Consider the following 18,494-nt stretch of genomic DNA (forward strand, 5'->3'; position numbering starts at 1 on the left):
CCAAAATATCTGCTCTCGTGACCGGTGTGGCATCATCAGTGCATACCTGTGTTCCCATTTCTACATCTGACTCTCCCTCTTGTTCTGCTTCTTGGGGTTCTATTACTTTTTCCCCCTTAGAGGATTTAAAGAATAAGCTAGCAGCTGCTGATTTTCCAGCTGCAGAGGGTTTGTTAATTTTCCTAGCTGCCACTGTCTCTGCTCTAACACACTGCTTCAGTAATGGGGGTGGTTGTTCACTTAGTTAGAGTTTTCTGTCTGTTCCTCCCACAGACTGCAGTGAGCAGTATGCTTAATGTCGATTTTTTCAATTATTGTATGTGTGTCTGTACCTTTAAACAGAGTTCCCAAGTACAGTGTTCCACTTTTAAGATATATTTAAAGATTTTGATATAATCTGTGTTTGCTCCACACCCTCATGTACCTTTTGAGACACCTCCAGCCTTTTGTATATATTGCTCACCAGCTGTCACGATGTGAAACCAATCTTAATTGGGACCCCCTTTTCATGTGGAAGAACATTTGCTAATGAGAGAGGGGTAGATTTCAGCTCCAGTGACTGCACGGCTGTTATAATGTCAGGGTAGGGTAGTGTCGTAGCTGTGAAATAATGTGGCTGTTGTGGGGAATCCCCTTACCCACTCTGGTAACTTTTAAACAGCCCTGTCCCTTCAATCTTCACATACCGTTAAGTTAATTTTTCATACATTCTCCTTCCATATGGCTTGTGATGGGTTTGCACTGGCTTACTTGTGTTTTTGCAGTAGCGTTTCTTCATGTGGTCTGGCAAGATGGCGCTGCCTCCGGTTGCTCTCCTAACGGCCTCTGCTCTGTGTCTCATGTTTTATAGCAGCAGCGGTCAATCAAAGCCCCCTTGACTCCCTCAAATCATCCAGGAAGCCTTCCACTACCTGCTAATGTGAGTTTATTCATCCTTTGCAGGTGTATAACCACTTTTGTTTTCTTTCCTGCATGGAGCTAATCCATTACACTACCATCTCCGTCTGTAGCCAGGCTCCGCCCCCCAAGACTTTTAATTTTAAAGGGACAGTCAACCATAGAATTGTTATTGTTTTAAAAGATAGATAATCCCTTTATTACTCATTCCCCAGTTTTGCATAACCAACACAGTTATATTAATGTACTTTTTACCTTTGTGATTACCTTGTATCTAGGAACCTTCTTCCAGCCCCCTGATCACATGACTGTGACTGTTTATTGTCTTAAATTTAGCATTGTATTGTGCTAGATCTTAAATAACTTTCTGTGCCTGAACACAGTGTTATCTATATAGCCCACGTGTACTTTCTGTCTCTTTGTGTTGAAAAGAGATTTAAAAAGCATGTGATAAGAGGCAGCCCTCAAAGGCTTAGAAATTAGCATATGAGCCTACCTATGTTTAGTTTAAACTAAGAATACCAAGAGAAAAAAGCAAATTTGATGATAAAAGTAAATTGGAAAGTCAATTAAAATTAAAAGTCCTATCTGAATAATGAAAGTTTAATTTATAGTTGACTGTCCCTTTAAGAAAGCAAAATTCAACGATTTAAGGAAATCATTAAATAATATAAATTGGGACAATGTATTCTCTAATAAAAATACAGAGGATAAATGGATAATATTTAAAACTTTGTTAAATAAATATACATATCAACAAATACCATATGGTTATAAAAATCAAAATAAAAACTCAAAGCCAATGTGGCTAAATAAAAATGTGCTAAGAGAAATTAGGAAAAAATGCAGGGCATTTAAATTATTCAAAGAAATAGTACAGACTCAACATTCCATATTTATAAAGAATGTAACAAAGCATGCAAAAAACAATCAAATTAGCCAAAATTGAAAATGAAAAATTAATTCTAAAGGATTCTTAGTCTAGCCCTAAAAGGTTCTTTAAGTACATAAATAGCAAAAAATCTAAGAAGGACAATATAGGTACATTAAAATGTGTGGAGGGTAGCATGATAAATAATGACTGGGAGAAGGCTGAGGTACTAAACCAGTTTTTCTCTTCAGTATACACAAGAGAGGAACCATTGGATGATACTTTGGAACAAAATAGAACTTGCCAGTCTATACCATTAACTGGGTAATTTTTTGGAGGAGATCAGGAAAAAAACTGGATAATATTAAGGTAAATAAAACTCCAGGCACATATGGAATTCACCCAGGGGTGTTAAGGGAACTTAGCACTGTTATAGACAAACCACTACTCTTACTTTTTCAAGACTCATTATCCTCAGGCATGGTACCCCAGGATTGGCGTAAAGCTGATGTGGTGCCACTCTTCAAAAAGGGAAGCAGGGATGATCCAGGAAGCTATAGACCAGTTAGTCTGACATCAATAGTGGGGAAGATATTTGAAGGGATTATATTGATGAGCATATTTGTGTAAACAAGATTATGAGTTCTAATCAGCATGGTTTTAGGAGAAATAGATAATGTCAAACTAATCTAATTAGATTCTATGAGGAAGTAAAAAATATAGATAAAGGGGAATCAGTTGATGTGATATACTTAGATTTTGCAAAGGCATTTGATACAGTGCCACATGAGAGATTAATGCACAAAATTAAGGGACTGGGAATAGTTGAAAATGTTAGCTCATGGATAAATAATGGATAAAAGTATGGGCAAGTAAATGGAAAATGAGATTTAATACGGGAAAAGGCAAGGTTCTACATTTTGGAAGTAAAAATAAGCAGGCAACATATTTTTTAAATGGGACAAGCCAAACAGAGTAAAAAATGGATTTGGAAGTAGTAATAGATAACAAGCTAAAGATGCGTGCACAATGCAGGGCAGCGGCTTCAAAGGCTAATAAGATACTATCATGTATTAAAAGAGAAGTTCAGAGAAGGGCCACAAAGCTAATAAGGGGATTTGAAAATTTAACCTATGAGGAGAGGCTAGCCAAACTGTGTCTGTTTTCTTTAGAAAAAAGGCGCTTAAGAGGTGACATGATTTCTTTATAGAAATATATTCAAGGCCCATATACAAAGATGGCAGAAGCTCTGTTTATTCCAAGAAAATTGTTTCTGACAAGAGGTCACAATTTAAGGTTGGAGGAAAGGAGATTTAATCTCCTGCAACGGAAACGTTTTTTCACTGAAAGAGAAATAAAATAATGGAACTCATTACCAAAGGAGGTAGTGAATGCCAATACCCTAGATACATTTAAAAATAGTCTGGATACATTTCTGTATATAAACAAAATTCATTGATATGATTGCTAGTATTAAATTGATCACCTTTTAGTGGGGTTATTTAAGCTTAACTGGAGCTTTTTGTAAGTATTTTAGATTTGTATAGGTTGAACTCTGTGAACTTCTGTCTTTTTTCAACCTTATCTACTATGTTACTATGTTACCCATGGGCAGAGTAGTCCTGACCGCTGTCCTCAGAGACTCACAGCACACTGCCAAACTCCTATAGTAAGTAGATACAGGGGAGGCTCCTGAGGTGACCAGTCAGAACTTCCAAGTTAGTTCATGAGACAACACCCGGCACGGTCGCTGCCTTCTCATGCCTGAGCTCACAGACGAGTCAAAACAGCACATGCACCAAAAACCACTGACTGTGTATTGGTAGCATGTGGTCACGTGATAACCATGTATGGGCCCGATAGAATTTAAAAACAAATTAAAATAAATTAAAATTTGTTAAAAAAATGCATGGGGCAATGTGGGACAGATGTCAAGCTTCCCGGGACAGACCCCTAAAATAAGGACTGTCCAGCGAAAATTAGGACCTATATTTTTATTTTAAACTCAATTTGAAGTTGGCTGAATATAAAAATCTGAATAAGAAACCAACTTCCATATTGTATTGATGCAAGTTTGCCCTTAGTTTAACCCTTTCGTGTATGGGCTTAAGTGCCTACATCGGAACAACTGTTCCGATGCAGACAAATTGAAACCACGCGATCGTGCACACGATCGCAAGATTTCAATTATTGGATCGCGTCTGGGGGGCGTCCCTGCAACCCTAGGAACACCCTCCAGACCTCGATCAAATCCTGAAAGCACAGAAGGCTTCAGGACAGCCGTTAGCTATGATGTTCTATTCCGTCATAACGGCTTTAAAGCCCAGTGTAATAATGATGGAATAGAACGGCATAAGGGCATTAAAAGGTTAATGTTCTTCCAGTTTGTATATAAAATGATTGTATAAGGGGAATTCACCTCTGCATAACTACAATATTTAGCCCTTTGAGTGCTAATAACGGCTCTGAGCCGTCACAGAGTTTCCCACTCTGGTGTTAATGACGACTCAGAGCCGTCACTAGCACTCTCCCACCTTGAGGGAGATCTGGGGGCTCCCACCCGCTCCTGCCCCGGCGATCGTGCCTATAGAGTGACAGGCATCGCTGGGGCTTCCCGTTTTGTGTGGTGACGTCACACGCAATAACGTGATGACGTCACCGCGCAACTTTATTTATACTTAACAATGTTAAGTATAGGAGCAGGGGGCATGCTGCTTAGAAGCCTGTATCTCAGGCATCTAAGCAGCTACAGACTCCCAAGACCCACCATTGGAAAGGTAATCGCCTAACCTTTAGTGTAAGTCTTGGGGGTCTGGAAAAAAAAAATTGTTCAAAAAATTAAAAAAACATTAAAATATCTTAGCACCCAGATGGGAAAGTGCTTAGCACTCAAAGGGTTGAATCAGATTTTATAAATAAAACCTATTTTTATTTTAAACTTAAATTTGGCTGAAAAAAATATGAATAAGAAACCAACTTCCATATTGTGTTTACGTTTCTATATTTGTGTTTTACTACTTTTACATTTTCAAGTGTAACTACACTCAGGATAAGCTTCCACTTATTTTAGGACTTGACCAAAGATTGCAAAGGTCAAAGAGGGAGGGGCGATCATTTTTTTTACTAACTTGTTCTTGTATAGGATATAAGAAAAAGGCAAAATGTACATTTTTGTGTTTAAAGTGGATTTTACACCAGATACTATTTCTTTGTATTACATACACCGCAAACAATGAAATACAAAATGCAGCTCTACAGGAACCGCCCCTGAAAGAGTGACGTTCCAACTGCCCTTTACCAATCCAGACGCACAGTAAAGGCTCTTTAAAAAATCAAGTTCCGGCGATGGTGTGGCAGACTGGCAGTCAGCTGTATATGAATCCTTCCTCTGATGTAAACATAAGAAGCAATAGATGCTAATTTGACTTGGGGATATTCTGTCACGTCGTTGAAAGTAATTTTAATAACACGTTTAAAAATAATAATAAAAAAATAATGGTTTCAAAACGTATTTTTCGGATCGATGAAAATTATACATCATTGAATTTGTATTAAATTGCATTAAATATCTCAAATGCGAAGATCGAAAGTTAAAAAGGAATCTCTTGTCAATATTGTTTTGCGCAAGTAAATTGGTTCTGTAATTGATATGCGCTGCCGAGTTTATATAAAATATTTAAAATTATGTTGTTCGCAATACAAATTGAATACGAAAACGGTGCGAAGTGAGATAGCCATTTACACACATGCAAATTACTTTAACTTCCAAGCCGTAATATATATATATATATATATATATATATATATATATATATATATATATATATATATATATTTAAAACTTTGCTCGCCATGCGATAATTAAACCACATACTGTTATGTCGTTGTACGCACGCTTTTGTTTTACTTTGTACATATTCTTCTATTTGTTACTTACATCCGATAGAACTGACTGACTAGTGTATAGTTGTATACGCTGGGTCTATGTTTTGCCACCCCTCCCCCCGCGGATGAACATTTTACGTTGTATAACCAGTTTGTTGCGACCTTCCGTCTGTCGGTTTGTTTTGCTCCGCCTCCCTAGCACGTTCGTCCACCGGTGTTACCGGTTTTGGCCGGTAGGTCGGACAATATCCTGGTGCGGCTTACCTTTGCTTTTCTCCCTATCCCAACGAGATGGAATTTGTGCCCCCACCGGAGTGTCCGGTATTCGAACCCAGCCGTGAGGAATTTGCAGACCCTTTTGCCTTTATCAATAAAATTCGTCCGATTGCAGAGCTTACTGGGATTTGCAAAGTTCGCCCTCCGCCTGTAAGTAATATATTCTGAGAAATAACGAGGTATAAGCACAAAACGTTACAGATCTATAGGACATGGTAATAATAGGGGGTGTAATTAATGTGTTGTCTACGAGTGAGGTCGCCGGTAAGAGGATTGCTTGTGTCAGTCTGGTTCACAACTCAAATGCTTATAATAGTCATTTGACTTGGAGTCATTGACCAAAGGTTCTGATTGTCGAGCTATATTGTCAAGCATGGCTGATAACACTATGAGTGTTATAACTCGGGTTGCATTGATGAAGTTTGTCATCTATAGTTTTGTTTGGGGGGGGGGGGGGGTCCACAGGAAGTTTTCAATATGGCGCCCGAGCCCCCAATCCTTTCCTTTGTGTGTAGGGAAATGGGTACATACAGTATGATTTACTGTGGTAGGTGTTCTTCTTGCACGTATCGTATGGCAACATACAGTGCCCATCTTTGTATTATGAGTCAAACTAACATTCATACTTAGTCCAAATAAAGAAACGCGAGGTGAACACAAACGGAAAACAATAAGGTTGACATATCTACATATCTGGGATATAGGTACCGTAATGGTACAGTGTGATATATGGAATTGAACTATAAAATGTCAATATTGCACCACATTTATCAAAAAAAATAATTTGTGTGAGAAATAGGCCTTACAATAATGTGCAATTCTAGGTGAACTTGACCATATAAAAGCCATATGAGAGCAAATATGTCAGGTGTTGTATTCTGCCGTAACTGCATCTAAACATATGACACTACCCCTTTTTATCATATTTCCAACACCCCTGAGTCAAAAGCCATATAATACCATTCTGTGGTACAACTTTGTGGTATTTTTCTGCAAAGCATTTGGGGGTTCTCAAAATAAAGGGTTTGCAAGATGAGGTGGGACTTTAGTGTGGTTGACAATCCTTGGGCCTGCTTCTTTTAGTAAGGGTAAAATGGCAGCTATTGGCTTACAGTACTTGTTCATTTGTTGTTATTTTTCACTATGTTTTAAAATTTGTTTTCCATTTTTTTTTTTTTTGCTTGTAGTTATTGAATTTAGGCATATTTTTTATTCTGATTGTTTTGTAGTTTCTTACAGTTTGTATTTTAATCTCCCAGGCCTACTTTAAAACATACCAATTTTACATTCAGGTTGTATTCTTTGCAGTTTAGGTCTCAAATTTTTGCTATAATCCTGTAAAGAAAAATGTTTAATTTAAATAAGATCTAAGAATGATTTTAAGCCATGTAGTGGGTTTTTGTTGAGTCATAACATTTAAATTGTCTCAAATACTTAATGCACACATTTAACCTGTGTATGCCTGTTAACTTTAATAATTCTCCTTGTAAGAAGAAAAAAAATATTTTTTATAGGTAGAAACAGTTTGTTGATTATACATGTTTTAATTTATTTTCCAATGAAATTAATTTCTCTTGTTAGCAGTTTTTGCATGGTTTTGTGGAATATCAAAGCTGAAGCAGATCATCCCATTCATATCTTGTTTTGTACCTACCCCTCCATATTTTGTTTCATATTTACTTTTTTTGTTAAAGGGTCATTAAACCCAATTTTTTCTTTCATGATTCAGATATAGAATACCATTTTAAACAACTTTCTAATTCACATCTATTTTGTTCTCTTGATATTCTTTCCTGAAAAGCATATCTAGATAGGTTCAGTAGCTTCTGATAGGTCGCTGCACATAGATGACTCATGTGATTGGCTCACCAATGTACATTGGTATTTCTTTAACAAAGGATATCTAAAGATTGCCTCAAATTAGGTAATAGAAGTAAATTGGAATATTGTTTAAAATTGTATTCTCTATCTGAATCATAAAAGAAAATGGTTGAGTTTAATGTTCCTTTAAAGCTAAGCTGTACCTGTCTGTGGGTTTTCTGTATATAGATGAATGAAGGATGCCATTGATGAGTTATTGTGCAGTCCAAGAAGTTCACACTATGATTTGAAAAGTCCATTTTAAGGTTTATTGACGGGTGAAATGAATTAAATGATTTGTGGAAATCTAAAAGGCTTTCTTCTCCTTCTGTCCATATTATGAAAATATCATTGATGTAAGGATAATATGTATAAGGTTTGTGGGGCTGAGTACATAAGAATCTGTATTCTAGGTACGCCATGAAAAGCTTAGCATATTGGGGTGATATTTTTGTGCCCATCGCTGTCCCTGTCATTTGTAGGTAGTAATTGTTGTTAAAACTGAAATAGTTGTGTGTGTGAGAGTATGCATTCTATATAAGCTGGGCAATAGTTGCACTATCATATTTGTGTGTTGGTTGGTGGGATGAGAGAAATTTACTGCAGGCCTCAATACCATCCTTATGCGGGATGTTGCTGTATAAGGATTCCACATCCATAGTAACTAGTATAGTGTTTGCAGGTAGTTCATTTATCTGGTTAAGTTTATTAAGGAAGTCTGTAGTGTCCTGTATAAAGCTATCAGTCTTAATAACAAGAGAGTGAGTGTTCCCATACCTGTTATAATGGGGGGTCCTGGGTTTCCTGGCTTGTGGATTTTGGGCAGCATGTAGAAGGTACCCATCTGAGGATTGGAAGGTACCAGATTTTCTAATTCTTGCTGTATGTGTTTAGGAAAAGTTTTGTGAGTTTAGCTGAATATTCCTTGGTGGGGTCTGTGTCCAGTTTTTTTGTAGTATACATCAGACAACTGTCTGTAACCTTCTGTAGTATAGTCCTGGGTATTCATAACTACTTATCCACCCGTATCCGCCGGAGATATATATATATATATATATATATATATATATATATATATATATATATATATATATATATATACATACACATAAGATTGTAAAATAAATTATTTTAAAAGTAAGTCTCTCTCTTTCTCTCTTTCTTTCTCTTTCTTTCTTTCTCTTTCGCTCTTTCTTTCTCGCTCTTTCTCGCTCTCTCTCTTGTATATATAAAAATAAATTGAAGGTGTACAATTTTTTATGAGCTACATCTCAATCTTTTCTATAAATATATATTAGTATATTTAAAGATATGAATTATAGAGATATATATCATGAAAACACTTTGTGTGGCATAAAATTATAGTGTAGGTGTTACAAAGTATACATGTGCACCTGGTATAAATCAAATGTCAAAGCGACTGAAATAAAACAAATATCAAAGCAATGTATATATCAAAATAAAATTTATTTATATTATTTAAAAAAACAATGAAATATTGTCTACTAATACTTAGATAATATATATTTTAATAGTTTGGAAGGGGAGTGAGGAGAGCTTAATAACCTTCTTTCAAGATATGAATCACAATGATCTAAACTTGAAATTCACTTACACAATAAGCAGACAACAAATAATGTTTTTAGATTTGGACATCTTTATAGAACACGGAGAACTAACAACTAAAAACCATTTCAAAACAACGGATGCCAATAACTATATCCCCACACATAGTTGTCACTTGAAAAGGTGGATAAACAACATCCCTAAGGGTCAATTCCTTAGAATTAGACGCAATTGCTCCAAACTTTCTGATTATGATACACAGGTTAAGATCCTAGAGGATAGATTCTTAGAAAAAGAATATGATCAATACATTCTGAAAGATGAAATCAACAAGGTGAGAAATATGGACAGACAAAATATACTCTCAAAAAAGCCAAAAGCTGATAACCAGACTAATGAGATCTTAAAAGTACCATTAATAACGAATTACAATTATCATCACAAACATCTAACTAGAATTTTAAACAAACACTGGCATCTGATTAAATCTGATCCAAGATGCCTGAAATTATGGGGCGTCCCGGAGGATTTACTAAATTTTTATGAATCTTGGGTAAGAAATAGAACATGGCCATTTTGGGATGTTTCTGATAGATGAAGTTGAATTCTTTCGTGCTGATTATATTATTTTCTTTGGCCTTATTTAGAAGAACTAATAGTTTGGTATTAATTTTATTCATGGGATTTAGTTTAAGTTTTTTGTAAGTGTCTTTATCGTTCAATAGACGGTTAGCTTCACCAATATAATTTTCAGTATCCATGATAACCAAACCCCCACCCTTATCCGCCGGTTTAATTGTGATGTTTTTATCTTTTTGTAGTTGTGTTAAAACCTCCCTTTCTTTCTTAGTCATATTATATTTGACATTACTTTTATCTTCTGTGTTTAGTTTATCTATGTCAGATAGAATTGATCTTTCAAAAACTTCGATATTACTCCCTTTACTGTGATAGGGGTAAAATTTGGATTTAGGTTTCAATTGTGTATGTGTAATTTTACTCGATACTTCTGCTGTTTGTCTAATTTGTCTTTCTATAGGGTTTTTTATAAAATGTCTTTTCAGGGTTAATTGTCTCACAAATTGTTTGATGTGTATGTGAGTTTCAAACTTATTCATTTTGACAGTAGGTGCAAATGTAAGTCCTAGTTTTAATATTTTAGTTTCAACTTCTGTAAGTGTTTTTTTGCTGAGATTGAATATGCCTACTTTCTCTATTTCGATTTCTTCTTGGACTGTACGTTTCTTTCTACTTCCGTTTCCCCTAGTTCCTCTATGTTTCTTTTTGTTCTTGTTTTTCTCTGATCTAATGGGGCACTTACCCCTAAAAAATCCCCAGAAGTACTAGGTCTATTGGATACCCCGTCAGTGTTGGTGTTTTCAGTATTGTCTTGTTGTGGTGCTATTGTCTGAAATCTGTTTCTTATAGGAATTGACCATTCTTTTTTCTTGAGATGGCTGGGTTTATTTCCTTTATTGAAACCTCCTTGTTTTGTGTAATAGTGTTCCTGATCATTTCTGTAGTGATCCCCAGTGTAGTTTCTGTGATATGATGTATGGGATGGTATAGGTTTTCTAAAGTTCTGGTATTCATTATTTGTTCCATTATTGCTATATGGTCTAAGTTGATAACTATCCTCTTTATGGTGAGTATACCTATTTGATCTATAGTCTTGGTCATAGTTTTCTAGGTGAACATTTTCCCGGTGAACATTTTCCCTTTCATACATCCATCTACGGTGTCTTGGTGAAGTGAAAGTATTATATCTATAATCTTGATTTTTATTTTCAAAATGAACATTTCTTTTCTCATGTGTGTACCTATTATTTGCTGGTGACATATAAGTGTTGTCATTCCTATGTGGCCTCATATGTTGGTGCTGAGTGTTTGGATCTTCATATCCTCGTGAAACGGCTTTGTTGTGAAAATTATTGTGACTATGCATCTGGGTGGTGTATTCATTATACCCCTCTATGTGTCTAGGTCTATAATAGTGCTCATTATGTGTCATATTTTCTTTTATAGGTCTCATTTCTCTATGAGTATCACGTTTAGACTGATTTTCAGGGTTAGGTTCTGTATGTTCTATGTTGTCAGATTCTAAATCTTCTGTATTGTCAGGGGGGGTAATGGTCTGGTGGTAATCTTGTTGATCTCTGTTTAGTTTGCGCCATTTGACTGACATATTTTTATTCGTATTGTTCAGATTTTCAATTATCTGTTTTTGTTTATTTAGGACTATGTCATTTTCTTGGTAATCGGTTATTTTATCTTTAATTGTTTCTATTTTGGTTTTGAAATCTACTAAGCTAGCTGTCCTTGATTTTTTGAGTATTTCTATCAAGCCAAATGAGGCTTTTTCTAAGGTGTCAAACCATTCAATACTGTGCTCTTCATTTAATTCAAATGTGCATTTCTTTTCAAGTCTGAGCCCTCTTGGTATTAATTTGTTGGTGATATATTTCTCTAAGAATACTAGTTCAATATTTTGTTTTAATTCTTTAACTAATAGATTCTCTAATTTGGACATAAGTTCTCCTAAATCTATATTTTCCACTGTATCTGTTATTTCTATTTCAGATGTCATGTTGGAGAGTAATTGGTCTCTAACTGTAAATATTTCCATATTATGTCACTACTTTATATATTTCTAAGTTAAATATATAATGGATGAGAGATGCAGCTACCAAATTTATGGGAAAAGAAGTACTAAAAAAGTGTTGGGTATATGGTGCGCAAATCTGCCCCTTGCAATACACACTAATCTGCTCCCATAAAGCAGATAATGCAAGAACTGGTACAAAGAAAAAGAGAGATGTGTGTATGCGCTAAACAGCTCTGGGGATGATGAATATTCTATAAATATATATTAGTATATTTAGAGATATGAATTATGAAGGTATATATTATGAAAACACTTTGTGTGGCATAAAAATATAGTGTAGATGTTACAGAGTCTACCTGTGCGACTAGTTTAAATCTAATATCCAAGCAACTAAAATGAATCAAATATCAAAGCAATATGTATATCAAAATAAAATTTATTTATCTTAATTAAAATAACAATGAAATATTGTCTACTGATACTATGATATTATGACCGGTCATATATAGTAACAAACTCTATGCTAAAACATAAAAAATAAGCTAAAAATAGCTGACTATTTGGGCAGCTCAGTCTAAAATTATATTGGGATAGTAGCCCTATATGAAAGAGTAAATCCACCTATGGAATCTTGGCTTTTATAACAGTGAAAGTTCCGTTTGGGAAAGAGGTAGATATCAAACTACCTAGGGATGAAGTATTATTATGGCTCCGTTATAGGAGTAGACAGAGTCACAGTTCATATAAGACATTTTAGTGAATATAATTGGGATCCACAATTATTATATAAAATACACAGTCATACAATATTTAAAAACTTCTGAACCAATTAGGTCATACATATTTTTGAGACCAAAGACATTTATGGGACCTTTTATCTTACAAGACCAACTATTAAGTACTGACATCTAGGGTTAATAACGGTTTAACAACAATAATGTTGTATAATTTTTAACTCACATATGCTAATACTGATAGAATAAGAAAAAGTTCTAATGAATATAGATGTAAGTTTTAACTATATCAGTCCCAATTTTAGATGATCTGTATAATGTATGCATGAACGACAAGTTTGTATTATGCATATTTTTACAGTATATAACTTTGTATACTATTTTTAGGATTTTATTACCAATTTTTAAAGATACACTACTATGTTTATACTACTATGTTTATATTATACTAACTCCATTTATATGTTTTATAGAATATACCAATTGAGTAAAAGGAATTAATTTTTAATACACAGATCTTACATTTTTACACCATAAGAAATCATGTATATACTCAAAAGCAACTATATATAAACTGCATTAAGAAAAAGCTCTATTCAATACAAAAAGAGAACCTAGATAATCCACCTTAAGTAAATCAACCTTTAAGCAAATCCACCTTAAGGAATCAACAATTTATCAATTAACTTATGACCAATCACAGATGAACTACACATTTATAAAGGATCTCAGAACCAGCTTAAACCATCTTGATAAAGCCATTCTATATGGTGAAACGCGTTGATGGACCTAGAAGAACAATTACAAAGTGAGAATATATAATTATCTACAAGGATTGCAAAGGATTCGTTGGGATTATTTGATCCACTTCCAATACTCTGCGCAGAGTTTTTTCATCGAGACCGGACCTACATTCGACACACATCCAGCGTTCCTGACGTCACCAGCTGTAGTGAGCCGCGCCGGACACCTGTGCCATACCCTGACGGAGGATTCAGCTCGACTAAAGAGCAGGTAGGCACCATAGAGGTGTAGCGGTCCTGCAGCGTGGTTGTCAGTAAGTTATTCCTAAAAGAAGGTATCAACTTATTCTCACAGAAACTGCCAATTACGGAACTTTCAATATCTCCATACGGGACTTTTAACACCTGTCTACTCCTATAACGGAGCCATAATAATACTTCATCCCTAGGTAGTTTGATATCTACCTCTTTCCCAAACGGAACTTTCACTGTTATAAAAGCCAAGATTCCATAGGTGGATTTACTCTTTCATATAGGGCTACTATCCCAATATAATTTTAGACTGAGCTGCCCAAATAGTCAGCTATTTTTAGCTTATTTTTTATGTTTTAGCATAGAGTTTGTTACTATATATGACCGGTCATAATATCATAGTATCAGTAGACAATATTTCATTGTTATTTTAATTAAGATAAATAAATTTTATTTTGATATACATATTGCTTTGATATTTGATTCATTTTAGTTGCTTGGATATTAGATTTAAACTAGTCGCACAGGTAGACTCTGTAACATCTACACTATATTTTTATGCCACACAAAGTGTTTTCATAATGTATACCTTCATAATTCATATCTCTAAATATACTAATATATATATTTATAGAATATTCATCATCCCCAGAGCTGTTTAGCGCATACACACATCTCTCTTTTTCTTTGTACCAATATTTGGGAGAGACCTCCAGAGTTTTACGCACTAGAATTAGGGAACACCTCAATCTTATAAAAAAAGGTGACCAAGAAACTAGGTTGTATGAACACTTCAGGACAGTACACCACAACAACACCAAAGACCTTAAATATTGGGGCATCTGCAAGATCGCAAAACCATGGAGAGGAGGAAATTTTGATCAATTACTCCTTAGAAAAGAAGCAGAACTTATTTTTGAATTAAAAACATTATTCCCACAAGGACTAAATTCAGAGTTAGATTTAAATCCATTTATTCTAGACTGTTAATCTTACAACATTGTACCCATATGTACAATAGCCAAACAATAGCCTTAATGGAATTGTATTTAGAACATTTTCCCATATATATCCTACTATAGATTTAATGATCCTTTTTATGAATCTTCATATGATTATCTTACCTTTATAGTCACAGTTTATATAAGACATTTTAGTGAACATAATTGGGATCCACAATTATTATATAAAATACACAGTCATATAATATTTAAAATCTTCTGAACCAATTAGGTCATATATATTTTGGAAGACTAAAGACATTTATGGGACCTTTTATCTTACAAGACCAACTATTAAGTACTGACATTTAGGGTTAATAACGGTTTAACAACAATAAAGTTGTATAATTTTTAACTCACATATGCTAATACTGATAGAAAAAGAAAAAAGTTCTAATAGATATAGATGTAAGTTTTAACTATATCAGTCCCAATTTTAGATGATCTATATAATATATGCATAAACGATGAGTCTGTATTATGCATACATTTATAATATAAAACTTTGTATACCATTTTTATGATTTTATTACCAAATTTTAAATATATACTACTATGTTTTATAGAATACACCTAGAAAGAGTGTACACATATTAATTGAGCAAAAGAATTTAATTTTTAATACATAGGTCTTATATTTTTATACCAAAAGGAATTGTATATATACACCAGAGTATTTATATACAAACTACATTAAGAAATAGCTCTATTCAATTCAAAACAAGAACCTAGATAATCCACCTTAAGTAAATCCACCTTTAAGCAAATCCACCTTAAGGAATCAACAATTTAACAATTAAACTATGACCAATCACAGATGAACTACACATTTATAAAGGATCTCAGAACCAGCTTAAACCATCTTGATAAAGCCATTTTATATGGTGAAACGCGTTGATGGACCTAGATGAACAAACACAAAGTGAAAATATATAACTATCTACAAGGATTGCAAAGGATTCGTTGGGATTATTTGTTCCACTTCTAATACTCTGCGCAGAGTTTTTCATCAAGACCGGACCTACATTCTACACGCATCCAGCGTTCCTGACGTCACCAGCTGCAGTGAGCCACGCCGGACACCTGTGCCGTACCTTGACGGAGGATTCAGCTCGAGTAAAGAGCAGGTAGGCACCATAGAGGTGTAGCGGCCCTGCAGCGTGGTTGTCAGTGGGTTATTCTTAAAAGAAGGTATCAACTTATTTTTCACAGACATTGCCAATAACGTGACTACCTATATCTTCATACGGGGTTCTGACACCCGCTCACTCCTATAACGGAGCCATAACAATATTTCACCCCTAGGTAGAAAGTTTGATATCTACCTCTTTTTCAAACGGACCTTTCACTGCTATAAAAGCCAAGATTCAATAGGTGGATTTACTCGTTTATATAGGGCTAATATCCTAATATAAATTTAGACCGAGCTGCACCAACAGTCAGCTATTTTTAGTTTATTTTATATGTTTTAGCATAGTGTTTATAACTATATATGACCGGTCATATTATCTAAGTATTAGTAGACAATATTTCATTGTTTTTTTAAATAATATAAATAAATTTTATTTTGATATATACATTGCTTTGATATTTGTTTTATTTCAGTCGCTTTGACATTTGATTTATACCAGGTGCACATGTATACTTTGTAACACCTACACTATAATTTTATGCCACACAAAGTGTTTTCATGATATATATCTCTATAATTGATATCTTTAAATATACTAATATATATTTATAGAAAATCCTTCATCCCCAGAGCTGTTTAGCGCATACACACACCTCTCTTTTTCTTTGTACCAGTTCTTGAACTATCTGCTTTATGGGAGCAGATTAGTGTGTATTGCAAGGGGCAGATTTGCGCACCATATACCAACCACTTTTCCAATACATCTCAATCTTTCCATTAGTTTCAAGCTCCACAAGTTGTAACAATTGTAACCTTTAAATTAAGGAATACTACATATAAGTTGTTACTTTTAATCAACACTCTGTATAGTCTGTCTCCAAATTTACTCTACAACCATTGTCTAGATACAGGAGAATTTAATCAGTTGTCTCTTATGTGACATTTAGACATAGTTTGTTTAAAGCTCTACACACTTCGGTTTCTTTTTAAATGCCGTCATTTTTTGTTTCCTTCCTTTTCTAACTTGCTTCTAGTTATGCACAACCGCCATTGATATATCTTTTCTCTATGTATATCAACCTTGAGTTTGACAAGCCTTTTTTAGGTAAATTTCCAAGTGGTTGAAATAACGAAAAGTTTATTTATATATAAAAAAAAAAGGTGTCACGCATTCAACAAAGATGATTGGCTGGCATAAACACACCTCTCTATACTGGCAGGTGAGCAATCAATAAAAGCAGCAAGTCTTATCCCTGATAGTCCTGACGAGGCCCCGACCGCATAGCATTGTGGGGCGAAACACACGTCGACCTAATCACTCTGAATGAGCAGCAAAGGTATAGCACCCGTAAAGCTTGGCGGGTGCATATTCTAATCAGCCGGAAAAGTTTTGGCGGAGGCGTAAGACAAGTAGCTTTACCGACATATGGAGCGTCAAGTCTGACCTGTGTTCTCTCGAGCAAAGATACAGACCGCACCAGTTGGGATTGACAGGACTTCAGAGGAGGAGTCCCGGTCCACTTACCCGAATGCCTCCTGAAAGTGCCTAACATACCCGGATAATGCTGCAACAAAAAAGGTCATATGCATTTGTAACAATTTAAAGAGCCGCTCATGGAAAACGAGACGAAATTTTCTGAGATTTGTGATATCTGGCTAACTGATGTTTGAGGACGCTTTTACCTCGGTACTGTCAGTTCTTACCAGTTGTGTTTAATGCCATATCAGTGACTTATAGACTCTAAGGAACCATACAACATCAAGTCTTTTTTCATCAGGACTTTCTAACAAGATGTTCCATAATATCTGTGTTTTCAGTCACATTCTGTTTGGCATTATCCTTATACTGTTGATCATTTAATAGTTTTAGAAACTTCATAGCTCTTGTTACATCTATGTATGTACTAAACACATATAGTAGCTAGTTTATCCACTGCAGTGGTGCTCTTTATATGTTGTAGCTATTGCATGCATGCTTTGCTCTGTTTAATTTAAAGGAATAAAAGTCATAGCTTTTTGAGGAGACCGAGGTGTGTCAGTTGCTTCTGTGTCTGGATACAAATGTTTCAGCCTTTAATCTACATATTGGAACAATCAGGAGTATATGTTGCTGAGTGCTGTATTCCCCTACTTTACACATAGTATACTCATAGCTCTGCTATGTCAAATATTTTTTTTCTTTTTAAAAATATTCTGAATTTATATACAATTTCTTGGGGTCTGCACCAGGCCTATGTCCAAGCTAACGCTGGCTAGGTAATATATAATAATATTTCTCCAACATTGGTGTGTCCGGTCCACAGCGTCATCCTTACTTGTGGGAATATCTCTTCCCCAACAGGAAATGGCAAAGAGTCCCAGCAAAGCTGGCCATATAGTCCCTCCTAGGCTCCGCCCACCTCAGTCATTCTCTTTGCCGTTGCACAGGCAACATCTCCACGGAGATGGTTAAGAGTATGTGGTGTTTAGTTGTAGTTTTTTTATTCTACTATCAAGAGTTTGTTATTTTAAAATAGTGCTGGTATGTACTATTTACTCTGAAACAGAAAAAGATGAAGATTTCTGTTTGTGAGAGGAAGATGATTTTAGCAGACAGTAACTAAAATCGATTGCTGTTTCCACATAGGACTGTTGAGATGAAGTAACTTCAGTTGGGGGAAACAGTTAGCAGA

General features: G+C 35.0%; 1 long non-coding RNA gene across 1 annotated transcript; it reads left to right on the forward strand.

Moving 5' to 3' along the window:
• The first annotated feature begins 5,801 nt into the window (after positions 1–5,801).
• On the forward strand, positions 5,802–17,847 carry LOC128653542 (uncharacterized). The gene is made up of 2 exons (XR_008401362.1): positions 5,802–6,079; positions 17,043–17,847. It is a non-coding gene; the product is annotated as an uncharacterized LOC128653542 (long non-coding RNA).
• The last annotated feature ends 647 nt before the right edge of the window (positions 17,848–18,494 follow it).

The sequence above is a fragment of the Bombina bombina genome, chromosome 3 (assembly GCF_027579735.1).
Source record: "Bombina bombina isolate aBomBom1 chromosome 3, aBomBom1.pri, whole genome shotgun sequence".
Classification (NCBI taxonomy): Eukaryota; Metazoa; Chordata; class Amphibia; order Anura; family Bombinatoridae; genus Bombina; species Bombina bombina.